Below are 15,861 nucleotides of genomic sequence, written 5' to 3'. Positions count from 1 at the left end.
TTAACTAAGATAAATCATCCAAGACATGGAAACTATCTCTGAGTTTGGATTTGACCACCAAGAATTTGATTTCTCTGCAGACCCCCCCCCTCCAAAAATACTTACTGTCTCTTTAAACAGAGGTGTCATGCTGAGAGCAAGGTTCTTAGGTTCTTGAGAAAAATAATGGTTGGCTAGATACAGGACTCCTTAGACAGTGGTATTTTTACATTTATAGATTGACAGATTATCCATTTCAAGTGGATGCTGGCTAGTCATTATCTCAAGTGATCCTTTCTGTTATGGATCCAGGAATATCTATATATATATATTCAAGCAAATGTATAGTGGGGTCCAGTTTGGCTTTCTGGAGTCTGACAGTCAGTTGGATTTGTGTGCCTCTCCAAGCAAGATGAGTCCTTGGGTTCTAAGTTTTGTGTTTTCATTTGATCAAACTAAAATGTTTCATTTGCAAATCTGTTATTCAAAAAAAGAAAATAATTCTTATTCTAACCTCCAAAAGAATAAAACTTTATTTGTTTGAAATGGGAGTTGTAATTTTATTTGGAAGGAGAATTTTTACAGCACTAATTGAGACCAAATTGGCACCATGACCGATTTCAGAATCAAATGACTTTGGACTAGTGCAACAAACAGATTATCATGGCCTGTGCAATAAACGCACACAGCACTCGTTTATGCTGCACCATATTGTCCCCTTCTCCACATTTGCATATGGTTGGATCAGTTTTATATTTGCTCATAGCAGCTCTTGATCGTCCCTCTTATGTAGCTGTATTCATGTTCCATTTCAGAGAACTTTCTGAAACTTTTATTTGGTTTATCCCTCCAAAGCGTTGGGGTCTTTTCCTGGTGGCACTGCTTGTAGGTTTATAATTGATTAATCAAACTGAACTGTTGAAATCTAAACCTAGCAACTCGGCCATTGATTTGTGCATCTCATTTTTAATATCTCAAGTCTTTATTTATCATTTCATTTTGCTTCAGTTAAAGTTGTAAAAAATTAGGAGACCCCCAATTGATCTCTGTATGATATACATAGATATTCGAATATTCCAGTAAACTTCTTCTTTACATATCAGATATTAAGTCAGTAAATAAGTTAAGAACATCAATTTTCCTCTCCCCAATTGACTAGTTAAATATTTTATAGTATACCTTTCTTTTGGTCTCTTGTTCTTACTGGATTCCAAGACAAGAATAGAGAACTATTTTCAGTAGCAGTCATAGAGAACTATCTTCTCTGGTGAATCTATGCCACCCTCTGAGTTCTCTAGCCACAGGCTGACCAATCAGCTAACAGGGCGCATTGATTCACTTGCTCTCTAAAAGTCTGAAGGGAACGTCAGCAGTCAGATCCGGATCGCCAGTGTAGCAACATCTATCCCCTTTCGTCCACCGGACATCCCGCTATAGCATTGACAGTCTATTTGAGACAACTGCTATCCAGCCGGGGACGACACGGTACTGACCGACCTTAAAAGAACTTTCTTTTTATTCTTCCCTTTTTAGCAGCCTGACCTGCCACTTCCTGCTACAAATAAGATACTCTTCATTGTTGTTGTTTAAAAAAGAAGTTTGTGTTTCTTTTATGCCTTGTTCTTTGCTTTAATTATTAGGAAGGTAAAACCAACCCACCTCTCCTAAAAATACATCTGGTCTGGTGGAATATCCAATTTAGTGATGTTAGCCAGGAGATTTTATTTGGGCCACAAATATTATATGATTTTGAATATTTAGTTAGGGCTGATTTGTAGGGAAAATTATCCTCATGCGAGATTGTCCTGACAAACCCGTGTACGAAAAGACCTTAGACACTCGAGGATATTGTCCAGTAGGCATTCGAATTCTTTTACGCTTTCTTATTTTTCTTTTATTTTTGTGTGTGCGTGTGTACACATGCATGATTCTTGTTATATGATGTTGCTTATTGTTCATACATCTTCATGTGTTCAGAACTTATTAACAAGTCAATCCAATCCACTTTCTTGTTATGCGTTACAAAATCTTATCAACCAGTCGATTCCAAAGGATATGGGTAACTGTAAGTCTGAAGGCAAGAGATACTAATATCGGTCATTCATGTTATTTGCGCAAACAACAGTACCATGACAATGTTCAAAACTGACTTCAAAACCTAATAGGTGATGTCCTTTTCTCTTCCCTGCAACCTCTTTCCCCACAAAAGAGATGTTGTATGCCTATCTCTATTCTATTGTTATTTTCATAACAAGCGCTCGTTTCAGCACCAATCTATGGTCCTCCATCCTTGCCAAACTTTTGTAAAAAGAAAAAAGCACTCGACTAGCTACAACCACTATCAACAATTTCCCCCACTCTCTAACTGTGCCTAAATCTAAATGCAGATTCCATGAACAAAGCTTCTTTGTTAGAACTGCCCACCTGTGGAACTCTGCTTTTCGGTTTACTACAATATGGTAGTCTTCAAGTCCAATGTAAACAAGTTCTTGTTGAGCTGTCCTCTTAAATCATCAAATTCTACCCAATATCCATCACCTTACATTCATTCCCTATCTTCGAGTAGTCTTTGGGCCTTGATAAGTGGTGACTCCTTTGTAAAAAAAAAAAGAAAAAAAAAAAAAAAAGAAAAAAAAAGAAAAGCGAATGAAAAGCAGCCTGCGATACAGAGTTCCATAGGCTGGCAGGAAAACATTTTGTTCATGGAATTTGCATTTAAATTTAGACACAGGTATAGAGTGGGGGTGGGGTTGGAGGTGGGGATGAGACAGTGCTTAAGCCAGAAAGTCTTTAAAAATCGTCTTAAGTTTTAAAATTGATAGTCATAAATTTATACATGAAAAAATTGAACACATGTGAGAAAACTGCATTAGTTTATTTTTACCATTTTTTTTTTTTTTTATCCCTGATAGATTTTTAGTGTCTTTTATATAAGAAAGGCTAAGTGCAAAATTTCACGTTTCTCTTTGGTTTTGGAGCACAGCTGAACTGTAAAACCTTGTTTGGGAGAAAGGATTAGAATGTGCCTCTTTATATATTCATACTACTGCTGGTAAATTTTTTTATGTTTGTGATTGATCAACAGAAGGCGGATGGAATTGGCATTATTTCTGTCATGTATGCCAAATCTTAGGAAGTGATTATTTTCGTTTAAGTCTTTCAGTGTTTGGAATTTCAAACTTATGTGCAGAATGTGCCTTAGCACTACAACTGATTCTTCAATCCTAGTAAGTTATCCAGATGGTAGCTTCTCTTGCAAAGAAAATTTGATAATCTGTATTATTTGGATTATTCGAACTACTGTTCTCTGATGTTATTCTCCCAGCATATCAGCAAATGTTATGTCCGACCTTTTAAGGATCATCTTGTTGAACTTGGAGAATCTGTACTGAATTTCAAACAGAAACTTTTATTCAATTCATGGGGGTAGCTTGCTCTTGTTCTGTCAGTCATAAATGGATAGAATTCTTAAGTAATTATGTTGTTGTATTCATTCTATTTCCCACACTGAGGATTAAACTTTCAGAAGACTGTCACTTGGAACTAATTTTTACTTAGCACTTTTATCAGTTGTGTCATGTACTTCTACCCAGTCACGGCTGACAGAATGAGAGCAAGCTACCTCCGTGAATTAAATAATGGGTTCTTTTTTCATTTTGTACAGATTCCAGATTTCAACAAGATGTAACTGTAGAAAGCTGAAGGTTCCAAAACGTTGTGAGAATAACATCTGAAATGCAAACAGTAATCTGAACAATACAAATTATCAATCCTCATCTAAAAAAATTCTGAAATATAACAATTGGAGTATCGTTGTGTAGTAGAATTGACGTGTAGTAGAAATTCACCCCCTCCCATCTCTCTCTGTTACTCTTTCGTTATTGTTGATTGACTTCTATTTTACACTAGCAGGAGCACCCAACCTTGCCGAGATTGAATGAAGCTCAATGAATGTTCCAATCCTCCCATACTTTTATTGTCATCCAAATTGGTAAAATCGCCCATTTTTCAATCCAATGGATTGATTGCCTGCTTTTGTCAAGAACCCTTCATGCTGTACTGGAAGAAAGCTTCACATGCCTCCTTGCAGTGACGTAGTCCACAATATATTGTAGTCTACATGGGACTGTAGAGAATTTACTGTTGATTTTATAAAATTATTTTTATATAAAAACTTGAATTAAAGTTTAAAGTGCAAAAGTCAAGTATAGTTCAATTGTGCTCTAAACAGAAGCATTCATTTCAAACATGCCCCTGTCTTATCAAAACATCTACTGTTGATTTTATATGCCAGGCCTGTCTGCTTATCCGGTGATGAAACTTCTCTTGTGATGTTGGGCTGTATCAGAGTGTTAACTTTTATCAAAGTCAGACTGTTCCTTCTCTAATCAAATTTATTCAATTATCGATTTTTAATACTTATCAGAGGCATTCCAATACAAAATCTAGACACAAAGTGCATTTGTGTAAATTTTTATAAAAATCGTCCCAGCCGTTTTGGAGTCCATAGAAACTCGCTCACAAACAGTGCCATTTATATATAAGTAGAGATAAAGATATTCACATTTAGAACAGTAAAACAAAATTAGAATACTAGAACAGTAGAAGAACAAGTAATACAATAATAGAAAAGAACATGTCATGAAATCAGTTTATTCACTTTCATTGACACTCTCATCCATTGAAAAGATCTGCAGGAGCATAATTTTTGTGGCTCAAAATAATCCAGCGACATGGCATTTGTGATCCTTTATAAAACTATGTGTTTCTCTATTATTGTTGCATTTTGGTCAGGTAACAAAACTTTTTATTATATCTTGCATAATATAATCAATAATTAAAAAGCAAATGATTTCATGTGATACCATAGTGATAGGCTTTGTCAAAATCGGTCTGTTCTTATGCTGACGTTGTTATGGTTAAGTTTTTCAAATCATTACAAATATGCGATTTTACAGGATTATATAATACATAGTTCATGTTGCTCTAAAGGGATATAGATGATGATGATTTTTATTTTATTCTTTTAGCGATCACTGATTCATCATTTTATATCTACAACATGTATATATATAGAAGACAAAACGGCTGGGCATGTTTTTGTATGTCCAACAAAGGCTTTTTTCGCTGGGGTTCTCGGGGGGGGGTACTATGTCTTAGAACTTTTTATATACTCTCTAGATTATAATATCTACGATTTGCAAAGGGACATCATATCTACATTTATTTTGAATGACTTTTATAAAATTCACACTATTCCATCCTCTCGCATGTTTTTTGTATAAAAGCAAAACTGAATCAAAAACGAAGGCAGCTTCTTGGCCTTTTGTGCTGGGACGTCCAGAGAGCAATCAGCTTTGATCAATGTCGGGGAAACCCTTCATATCAGACAATTGCTATTCATTTGGACACTCCCTTTTTGTGGGGAGCTGGTTTTCCCCAACATCGTGGGGAAACAAACAAATAAATGAAACGGCGGAAAGCTGAACTGGCCTCCAGCCAACATTCGTATTTTGCAAGTCAACTTTTTGATTGACATTGATAAATTTCAATGCTTTTCACATCCTATGCCTCGTAGCATCACCGTAAGATGCTACATTTTCTTCCACTTTCTTCTCCGTCTTCGGGTTCGAAATACTTTTTTTTTTCTTTTACACCTACACACACCCGGGCAACGCCAGGTACCCCCCGCTAGTTTTATATATACAGCATTTTATATCTTCATCATTTTATATCTACAACACTTATTTTATAAGAAAATATACTGTATTGAGGACATGCGTTGCATGGGGAGAAATGAAATGAGAATGGTAGAATGGATGTGCAATGAGAGTCTTAAAGACAGGCTTAGATCTGATGGGATCAGGAGGATTCTATCTGGACAGTACAGAGAGATATGTATAGAAGACGAAACTTTGATGGTATGGTCACATTGAAAGAATGAATAAATGTTCTTGGGTTTGTAGATGTAGAACAGTGAAAGTAGTAGGTCAAGTACATAGGGGAAAGCTAAGGAAAACGTGGGAGAAAATGATAAAAATAGACTTGAGAGAAGGAGAAATAATTAAGACTATCGTTTTTATATTGAGTGTTATTTTTGCAACGTATTGGTCGATGTAACCTCCAATCTTCTTCAGGTGTCCTTCTTAAACAATAGGATCATGCAGGTGTTGATTGATGGACGTTCATCCAAGCAGCATAACATTAATGCGGGAGTGCGTCAAGGGTCGATCCTTGAACCACTGTTATTCCTGATATTCATTAATGACCGCTCCGATAATATTGTGCCTGAGATGGGTATAATACAATGCTCTATAACGTGCATAGGGGAAGACTGGATGTACACAAATCTAAGACAATGGCTGAATCCTTAGAAAATGACCTCCAAACTGTAGTAGAATGGGGACATAAATGGATGGTAACATTTAATGCTAGTAAGACTAAGCTGCTCTCCTTTAACAATTACAAGAAGCCACTCCAACCACCAATATCCTTGACAAATAACTCCCTATTTGAAAATTCTTCCTTCAAACTCTTCATTTAACATTCACAGGAAATATGAACTGGAACAAATACATTGAGGACATTGCAAAAGTTACTGCAAGGATGGTGGGCTCCCTCTATTGTGCTAGAAAACTACTCACACCTGAAAGTATCCTGTACCTCTACAAGGCCACCATTCGCTCATGTACAGAGTATTGTTGCCACATCTTGGCTGGTGCATCTACCACTAGTCTCTTCCTCTTGGATAGGGTTCAAAAAAGGGTCTCTAATCTAATAGGTCCCACTTTATCAACTAGTCTCCAACCCCTGTCCCATCACTGCAATGTTGCATCCCTTGCTTGTTTTACAAGTATTTTAATAGAATGTGCTCTGATGAACACATTGCACTTGTACCCCCTCGATGTACATATCCTGAATAAACTGGCTTAGCAACAAAATCACACTCCTTCAACTGTTGAGGTTCCTAAATGCCGGAGGGCTTTCTACTCTAATAGCTTCTTCCCTTGAACACCTAGACTTTGGAATTCCCTTCCTGCTACCTGTTTCCCTGACTGTACCATAAACCAAATGTAACATAAACCAGCATCTTGTTAATCTTTCCTAGGCATGATCCCAAATAGTAACCCCTTGCCTCCAAGTGGTGATATGCCTTGTTTGGCATGAAGGTGAGTAAAAATAAAAATCTTGTCAAACTTGGGAATCTTTCCATTGAATTTGTGAATCTGCACAGAATTTTGAACGAAATATATATTTAATTCAGTATAGATAACATTCAAAATACAATTGCAAATTATTTAAGACTTCTGCCCAGTCATGGCTGATAAAATGAGAGCATATCCCCCCATGGATTTAATAAAGGGTTCTGTTCAGAAATCTGTGTAGATTCCTGAGTTCGACAGAAAGGTTCCAGACAAGATACATGTGAAGAAGGTCGGAGATTATGTCAACCCAAATATTGTACAAATAACACTTAAGATCATCATCATATCGTATTAAGCTGAAGATTCTATTGTTGGCATTGGTTTCCATGATATTTTTTCTGGTCAGAATTTTTTCTAGAAAGACATCGTTTACTTAGAGGAAGGACCACACTCAGGTTGCTAACATCCTGAGTGAACATGGTTTTGTGAGACCCGCTGGATTTGAATTTTGAACACTCGCCCATCATAACCACTCGCCCATCATAACCTCATCTCAAGATGAGAATAGTAATCCAAATAATGAGAATTATCAATCCCCATCTCAAAAATTCAGAAACTAAAGACCGGGCCAGAAATATATTAGTTTAGAGGTCAATCTCTTAAGGCTGTCGGATACTTGCCAGCATGTGAAATGGTAGAGCTTTACTTATTTGTACACAAATGCTGAAATTTATTAAGTTAAATGTAAAACAGTTCAGGTAGCAAGGTCAGTTCACAGAGAAAAGCCGGGGTAAACATGGGAGGAAGCGATAAAATTGTACACAAATGACTAAAACTATCAAACAAATTTCTCAGAAAACTTTTCCATATTCCAAAATAGACTTTCAATCTTAAATATCTCTTTTGCGCAATGTTTATTTTCAAACAGGTTTTGAATAGCAAGATTTAAAATTGCTTAACAATTTTATGTCTGTGAATTAACTCAAATTAGTTGAAAACATTAAAAAAAAGTTTGCATATATATATATAAATATAACAAGATCTGTGCACTGGTGTCACCCTGGGAAAATTGAAGAATCTAAGAAACTACTACTCCTAAAGCCCATGTAAGTAGTGTTAATCAAAATTTTAACTATCTATAAGTATTTTTTTATTTCATTATTAAACTTCTTTTTCTTTTTTCTTTTTTTTTTGCTGTAGAATACACATTAGCATGGCTAAGTGTCTGCAAAGCTCTATGATCTTGGGCCATGGTGTTTTCTTGGTTTATGTTCATGTTTGTTCTCAAATGTCTATGCATCTTTTCTATTGTCTACTTTTCGAGCAGCTTCTTTGCCTTGAATGCATATTTTGTATAGCTCTGGGCTAGAATGCTTGTTATGACCAAACAATTTCACATTTGGTAATACAGGATATTGATGGGATGCCAGTACGTTTTGCAACTCTACGATACTGATTTGATCAGATAGTTTATAATCAGTAATGAAAGATATTGATGTGAATTTGGAAAGTTTATAATTTCTGACATAATTTTACAGTCGGATTGATACATTCAAGGTTATATAAGATTACAGGAAGGCATGTGTATTATAGATTCATGCTTTGATTTTGAATGCTAGTGCGGTTTTATTTCTTGTGAAAGTGGCTCAACCTAAGTCGATTTTGTGATTTACAGCCGTTTGCTCGGCATTAGATGAAGCCAGCTTGTATACAACAAACTGTAACTTGTTCGATTTGTTGATGTTAAGAAGAGCTTTGTTATTTTATTTATTTTTTTAAAATTTCTTTTGAGTACTTCACAGATAACTGCAAATTAGATCTGGAGTTACTGGTTGCAGCTATGTCATAGTTCAAATTAGACAAAAACAAAATGGCCACCAATTAAAAAACCAGAGCTAGATTGTTTTGTTTTCCAAATAATTGATTCCATAATGATTCCAAATAAAAATATTGAAAGGACATCATCTTGCTTTACACTCTTGAGGATTCAGATTGGGCATGATGTGTCTCTATCAGTTTTAATTGCAGGAGTCGAATTAGCACAGGTCATTTTTAGGAACTGTATCGATTGTTTATTCAGATTTGTTTCCTCAAAAAACTTACAAAGAGAAAGATGGAAGTCGGATGCTATCAAACACTTTAGTAAAATCAATAAAAGCATTGAACACAAAATTATTGAATTCTGTGGGCTACTGTATTATCTGTTTAAAGGCAATAATTTGCTACAATGATACCTCTCCCTTATTTGTATGCAGCTTGAGAAATTGGAAATGATGCATAAAGATCTTGATTATATTAGACCATTACCTTCCCAAAAGTCACCTTGTATGATGAACTTTCCATTGGCCACCACCACAAAGGAGCACCGAAGAAACGGTACAAAGACTGTCTGAAGAAATCTCTTGGTGCCTGTCACACCGACTACCACCAGTGGTTAACCCTTACAGCAGACCAAAGTGTTTGGCGACACACTATCCATCAAGCAGTCTTCTCCTTTGAGAACACTCGGCGGGCTTGTCTGGAGGACAGAAGATGCAGGAGGAAGGAGCGCCAACTAGCCCCAGCTCCAAACCCAGACCAGATTCTAACCTGGAGCTGTTGTGGGTGAGTCTGCTTATCCTGCATTGAACACATTAGCCACGATCGTTTCTGCAGAAAGCGTGGACAAGCCCCTTCCTAGATGTTTGTTTACCATGCCAAGCCATGATTAGCATTACACTGTATTGATACAAATCATTAGCACAAATCCTCGCCTGTTCCCTGTAGGGGAGAGGAAAAGAGACCTCCAAAATGTATATGTTCCATAAAACCTACGAGACTTACCACATAATTTTTTTTTTTTTGATGTCACTATTGAGGAGCAACTGTTTTCTAAACTGCATTGTTTCTATTGTTTTATGGACATCTGCTGTTTGATTTGGTTGCCACGTGGTGATTCCTAATTCACATTGTGATACTATAGACTGCCTTCCTCCTCTACAGCCAAGACCACTAGAAAAGATTAGCTTAGAAAATGGACAATAAAAAGACTGGTAAATCCATTGAACTCGCCAGATGAATGATGCCATAATTATTTGATAGTTTTTGGAGTGGCCAGATAACCATGGAGAAAGTAAGTTAAGACAAAAAAAAAAAAATGGTGTGACCAATTCAGCTAAAGGATAACTGAACATCTAGAATTTCTTGTCAAGAGTAAATATATTTGGATGTTGTTAGCAGATCAGTTCAAGGAACTCACCAAGAAAGTCTGAGTCTATTATGAAAGGAGAATTGAACAAAAAAGATTGTCAACTGGACAATGATTAGTAGTTTTTGGATCCTAGCCATGATGGTATTGCACACACACACATCGTAGTGTTTTTCAGTTTCGACATACTATGGATACCTACGTGCGTGGAATTTTTGTAGCAAGAGTTGCGCAATCCTAACCACACCTATCCTGAGTTGGCGTTGTTAAATACTAGTTGCAACTGGGCGTACAGGATGACTGAAAACAGTGCTGAGATAAGCAGAGTGCACATACAGTGCCTAGAATTCCCAAATGGTCACATATCTGTTACTAGCTAGGCTTAACGTTGCTTAACTTTGTGATCTGACGAGAACCAGTGTATCGACATGATTATGCCGTATATATACATGCACATGATGATTGCAACGTCTCTTGTCAGACGAGTGCCACTCCCTCAGACATTTAAAATCCATGAGCCCAAATGCCTGAGGGAGTATCTATACAAAGATGATGTTACAGAGTCTTAGCTTTGTACGACAGCTAAGTCTCTCTCTCGGTTCAAAATGTTGAGATCCAGCAACAAGCAAGAGCAAGATAGCCAGCAACAAATTAAACTGCAGACCAGCTTAATGCGGGTAATGGTCTTCTGCTTTATGGTTTTTTAAATCAGAGATTTGCTTCTCCTAGAAAGGTTGCCTTCACCACGGCTTACGGGAGCCCTCTCCACCCCAATACACATTCACACACACACAAATATACACGGTGCTAGTTGGCCGTTGACCCAGCAAAAAGAGTTCATTCGCCCTTTGGAAGGTCTTGTTTTTAATCCTTCAGAGAGACTAGCCGCCCTTCTCACCAAACAAGTCTGGTGGGGGAACCAGTTTAGTCGCCGGTGACCCGACCATGAGGCAGGTAGTACTGGATTACATAGTACCAGTAGCACATGACATGACCTGACATAAACATGCACATACATGATGATTTTAACGTCTTGTCAGACGAGTGCCACTCCCTCAGACATTTAAAATCCATGAGCCCAAATACCTGAGGGAGTATCTATACAAAGATGATGTTACAGAGTCTTAGCTTTGTACGACAGCTAAGTCTCTCTCTCGGTTCAAAATGTTGAGATCCAGCAACAAGCAAGAGCAAGATAGCCAGCAACAAATTAAACTGCAGACCAGCTTAATGCGGGTAATGGTCTTCTGCTGTATGGTTTTTTAAATCAGAGATTTGCTTCTCCTAGAAAGGTTGCCTTCACCACGGCTTACGGGAGCCCTCTCCACCCCAATACACATATACACACACACAAATATACACGGTGCTAGTTGGCCGTTGACCCAGAAAAAGAGTTCATTCGCCCTTTGGAAGGTCTTGTTTTTAATCCTTCAGGGAGACTAGCCGCCCTCCTCACCAAACAAGTCTGGTGGGGGAACCAGTTTAGTCGCCGGTGACCCGACTATGAGGCAGGTAGTACTGGGTTACATGGTACCAGTAGCATATGACATGACCTGACATACATACATACATACATACATACATACATACACTGAACCAACTAAGTTATCCTTACAACTTATCTTGTGTCGTTTTTACCATAGCATAACCATTGAAATAAAAATAAAAGTCGGGCTGCAAACATCACATAAATAGTAAGTATTCAATTCAGATTATAAAATAAACTTTTGAATATGATTTTTTTTTATATTAATCTTATTCATCATAAAGCTATGCAGGTTCTCTTATGTTTAGGCGACTTTGTTTAAGTGAGTTTGTCATAGAGATTTTGTAAGAAGAAAGTTTTTCAATTATACCTTTTAATTCCTTCTACTGCACCTTTCCCTCTCCAAGACAACCCAATTTTTTCTGCACTAAATGTTTCTAACAGCTCCGGGTAGATTTTCCTCTGCCGTTTAATTTGTATTTGACTAACAATGCCATGGAAATTACATAATTTTTTTTTTTTTTAAAGTTTTAATTCTATCTATTTGCAAGATCACATATGACATATTTGGTGTATATATTTGTATTAAATATTTGTAAATTCAAGAAGGTTTCATAAATATTTTAAAATTCCGAGTTATGGCTGCTGCTGCTGCTGCTGCTGCTGCTTTTAAACAAATTTAGGGATCCACAGACTGTTGGCATTATGAACAGGAAGACCTAACGTTACCTGGGTGGAGACATTGACGCATGGAGAGTTTAAAGAAAAATAATTCAAAATATAATTGATAAAACTATTTAATTTGTATCTATACTAGCAGGCTGCCTGGCATTGCCTGATTATAAAATATGCATAAATATTATGTTTTTTATTATTATGCGGATTTCTTATTTATTATCATAGAGCCAATTCTCTATTGATTATTATCCAATGTATAGTAATGATTTTAAAAGTTACAAAAGAAATATGACTTGGGTATGATCCACAAGAATCAAAACCAGAACATTTGGCGCTCCAGCCTTAGTTTTTGTTTATCTCTCCTGCATCATTACCTTCTGAGCTATGAAATATATGAAAGGTTAAAAATTAAGTAAGTTGTAAGTTGCTGGAATCCATATTAAATAAAGAAGTAGTCAACCACCTCAGCAGAAATAACCTTCTTAGTGACATACAATATGGTTTCCATTCTGCTAGATCTACAGCAGATATGTATATCTCATAGGAGGTTATATCTTATAGGATTAGTGAATCTCTCGACAAAGGCTTCCTTTCTAGGACAATTGCTCTTGACATATCAAAGGCCTTCGATAAGGTATGGCATAAGGGCCTACTTCACAAGATTTCCAGCTACGGTATAACTGGAAATGTTTTCTCAATTATTAAATCATTTCTCTCTGATAGGCTCATAAGAGTAGTGGTTGATGGACAGAAATCAGAGGCCCACAGTATTAATGCTGGAGTCCCTCATCTCTTCCTGATCTACATTAATGATCACCCAAAACACATACTTAAATCATTCGTTGACATCTATGCTGATGACACGACCATCTATTGCAACTGATCAAAGGCTGTAAATCAAATGACAAAGTTTTCTCTGATTCTCTCTCCTCTGATCTTGAGCGCGTGGTACAATGGGGGAAAAGGTGGCTGGTAATTTTTAATGCATCTAAAATCAAGCTTCTATCTTTACATCATCAACGCTCTGATCCCAATCTGGCATCAATTGAAATGGATGGCTCTTGTCTTGGGGAGGCTCCATGTTTTGACAAGCTTCTGGGTTTGACCTTTACTCCTGATCTGAAATGGAACACGTACATCAAGTCTGTTGCCAAGATTGCTGGAAAAATAGTGGGATCCTTCTACCACTCCAGTAGATATCTCACTACTGATGCAATTCTCTATCTATATAAAAGCCAAGTACATCCAAGGATGGAGTACTGCTGCCATATCTGGGCAGGAGATGCTAAAAGCAGCTTATCCTGCCTTGACAGAGTACAAAATAGACTTTGTGGCTTAGTGGGGAATGCCCTTTTCTCTTCCCTGCAACCTTTCTCCCCCAGAAGAGACTTAAGAGCCTGTCTTTGTTTTATCATTATTTCCATGGCAAGTGCTCGTCTGAGCTCCAATCTCTGCCCCCCCTCGCCAATCTTTCCTGAAAAACACCTGTCTAGCTGAAACCACTGTCAATAATTTCCCCCACTTTTTATCTGTATCTAAATCAAAACGTAGATTCCATGAACAAAGCTTCTTTCTTAGAACTGCACGCCTGTGGAACTCTCTTCCGTTTGCCTGTTTCCCACCTGACTACAACCTGGATGTCTTCAAATCCAACATAAACAAATTCCTGACAAACCGCCCTCTTAAGTAAGACACTCTATCAAATCTCCAATACTAATGATTACTACAATACTATCTCATTGATTACTGTACACGCAATAACCCTTATCCCCGAGTAGCCTCCAGGCCTTGATGTCAAAAAAAAAAAAAAAATTAAGAGACTTTGAGCCATGAATATGTATATTTCGTGCATGTGTAAAAGTAACAGCAGGAGTAATGTTTTATTTGACTTACCCTGCCATGATCAACTGTTTTATTTCAATTTTGACCCCTTAGCAGCAATGTTCACCGGCTTGAAACCAAATGAAAAGTGTGCTACAGATCCAAATACCCTATATATCAAATTTGTCTCTGTAGACCAGAGGAGTTTGATAGAGATTTATGCACACACACCGACAGGGTTATTTATATGTAAAACATTTCCGTGTACTAGAACATTTTCATCTCAAATTCTATGCAGTTATGCAGAATGTAGAAACTATGCATAAATAAAATTCAGCATAATAGTGAAATGACACCAATAATCTAATAAGAAACCATAAAAATGAATAATTAATTAACGCTCATTTTTCAAAGGAATATGCAAATTAGGGCACTTGTTTAGTTTAATGAAGACATTAAAAAAAATGAAAATATTGAAAAAAAAATTTTATTGTACGAACTCATTATGGAATAAAGTTTTCATAAAAAAAATCACTTAATTTGATCAAGTAGTTTTTTTTACAGAGGAAAATTAAATGTTAATGCGATCGATTGTGTAGCGTCCACCTTGCGTATTTTGTGGACGAGGAGGAGGGGCGCCAGGAAAGATAACTCCAATCACTGCTTAAAGTTTGTAAAAATTTGACGAGATTTTGTTTTAAACATGGGCAGAAAAAATACCTAGATAAATATTTTAGTTTTTTTCACTTATTTTACAGAGTTTCTCTGTCCTTTTTTAATCCTTTTTTCATTTTGAACTTTGTTAATCACTTTTTCGTTTACAGGCACCCCATTCCTTGTGTGTGAAATAGGTAAGATGGACGCAACGTGATTGATCACATTTAAATTTGATTTTCCTCTGTAAAAAACAAACTACTTGATCAAATTAAGTGATTTTTTTTGTACGAAAACTTTATTCCATAACAAGTGAGTACAATATAACTTTTTTTCAATATTTTCATTTTTTAATGTCTTGATTACATTAAACAAGTACCCAAATTAGTTAACTTTCATGTAGTTGCACGCATATCCATAACTGAGTATATTAAAAAGTTAGTTTAAATAACTTTTAAATAGAAAAAGTAGGCTTTTAATATCAATATCAAAGCAAGAGAAAAAATCAACTTTATATATATATATATATATATATACAGCCACTCTGATGAGTCGTAGACGACGAAACACGTGTCAGTGGATAATTACATTTTAAAAATAATATATATATATATATATATATATATATATATAGAGAGAGAGAGAGAGAGAGAGCTGTTCCAGTATATTATTGATAGAATGGTTTTACTCGCTTTTATCAATTTTTGAAACTCAAAAATCTATTTGAATATTTTCGACTTTTATTTTAATTTTACTTTGAATATTTTCGACTTTTATTTTTCGAGATTCACTTTACTCCATTGTTTTTGAAATTTATTTCTTACAATAAAAAAAAATAATAATAATTAAATTTTATTTTTATTTTGAGAAAAGATTTGAACAAGTTTTAATCATAGAAAGAATATTTATTT

At 36.1% G+C, this 15,861-nt stretch overlaps 1 long non-coding RNA gene across 1 annotated transcript in view; it reads left to right on the top strand.

Annotated features, from left to right (window-relative positions):
- Positions 1-15,208, top strand: part of LOC145284057 (uncharacterized) — a 38,495-nt gene extending 23,287 nt beyond the window's left edge. The window contains exon 3 of the long non-coding RNA XR_013868793.1: positions 15,121-15,208. This is a non-coding gene — a long non-coding RNA (uncharacterized LOC145284057). The remainder of the gene's footprint in view (positions 1-15,120) is intronic.
- Positions 15,209-15,861: the final 653 nt, after the last annotated feature.

The sequence above is a fragment of the Euprymna scolopes genome, chromosome 8 (genome assembly GCF_053919585.1).
Source record: "Euprymna scolopes isolate OS-2025 chromosome 8, ASM5391958v1, whole genome shotgun sequence".
NCBI lineage: Eukaryota > Metazoa > Mollusca > Cephalopoda > Sepiida > Sepiolidae > Euprymna > Euprymna scolopes.
The sequence above is the reverse complement of the archived record's forward strand: the minus strand, read 5'-3'. Positions and strand labels throughout refer to the sequence as shown.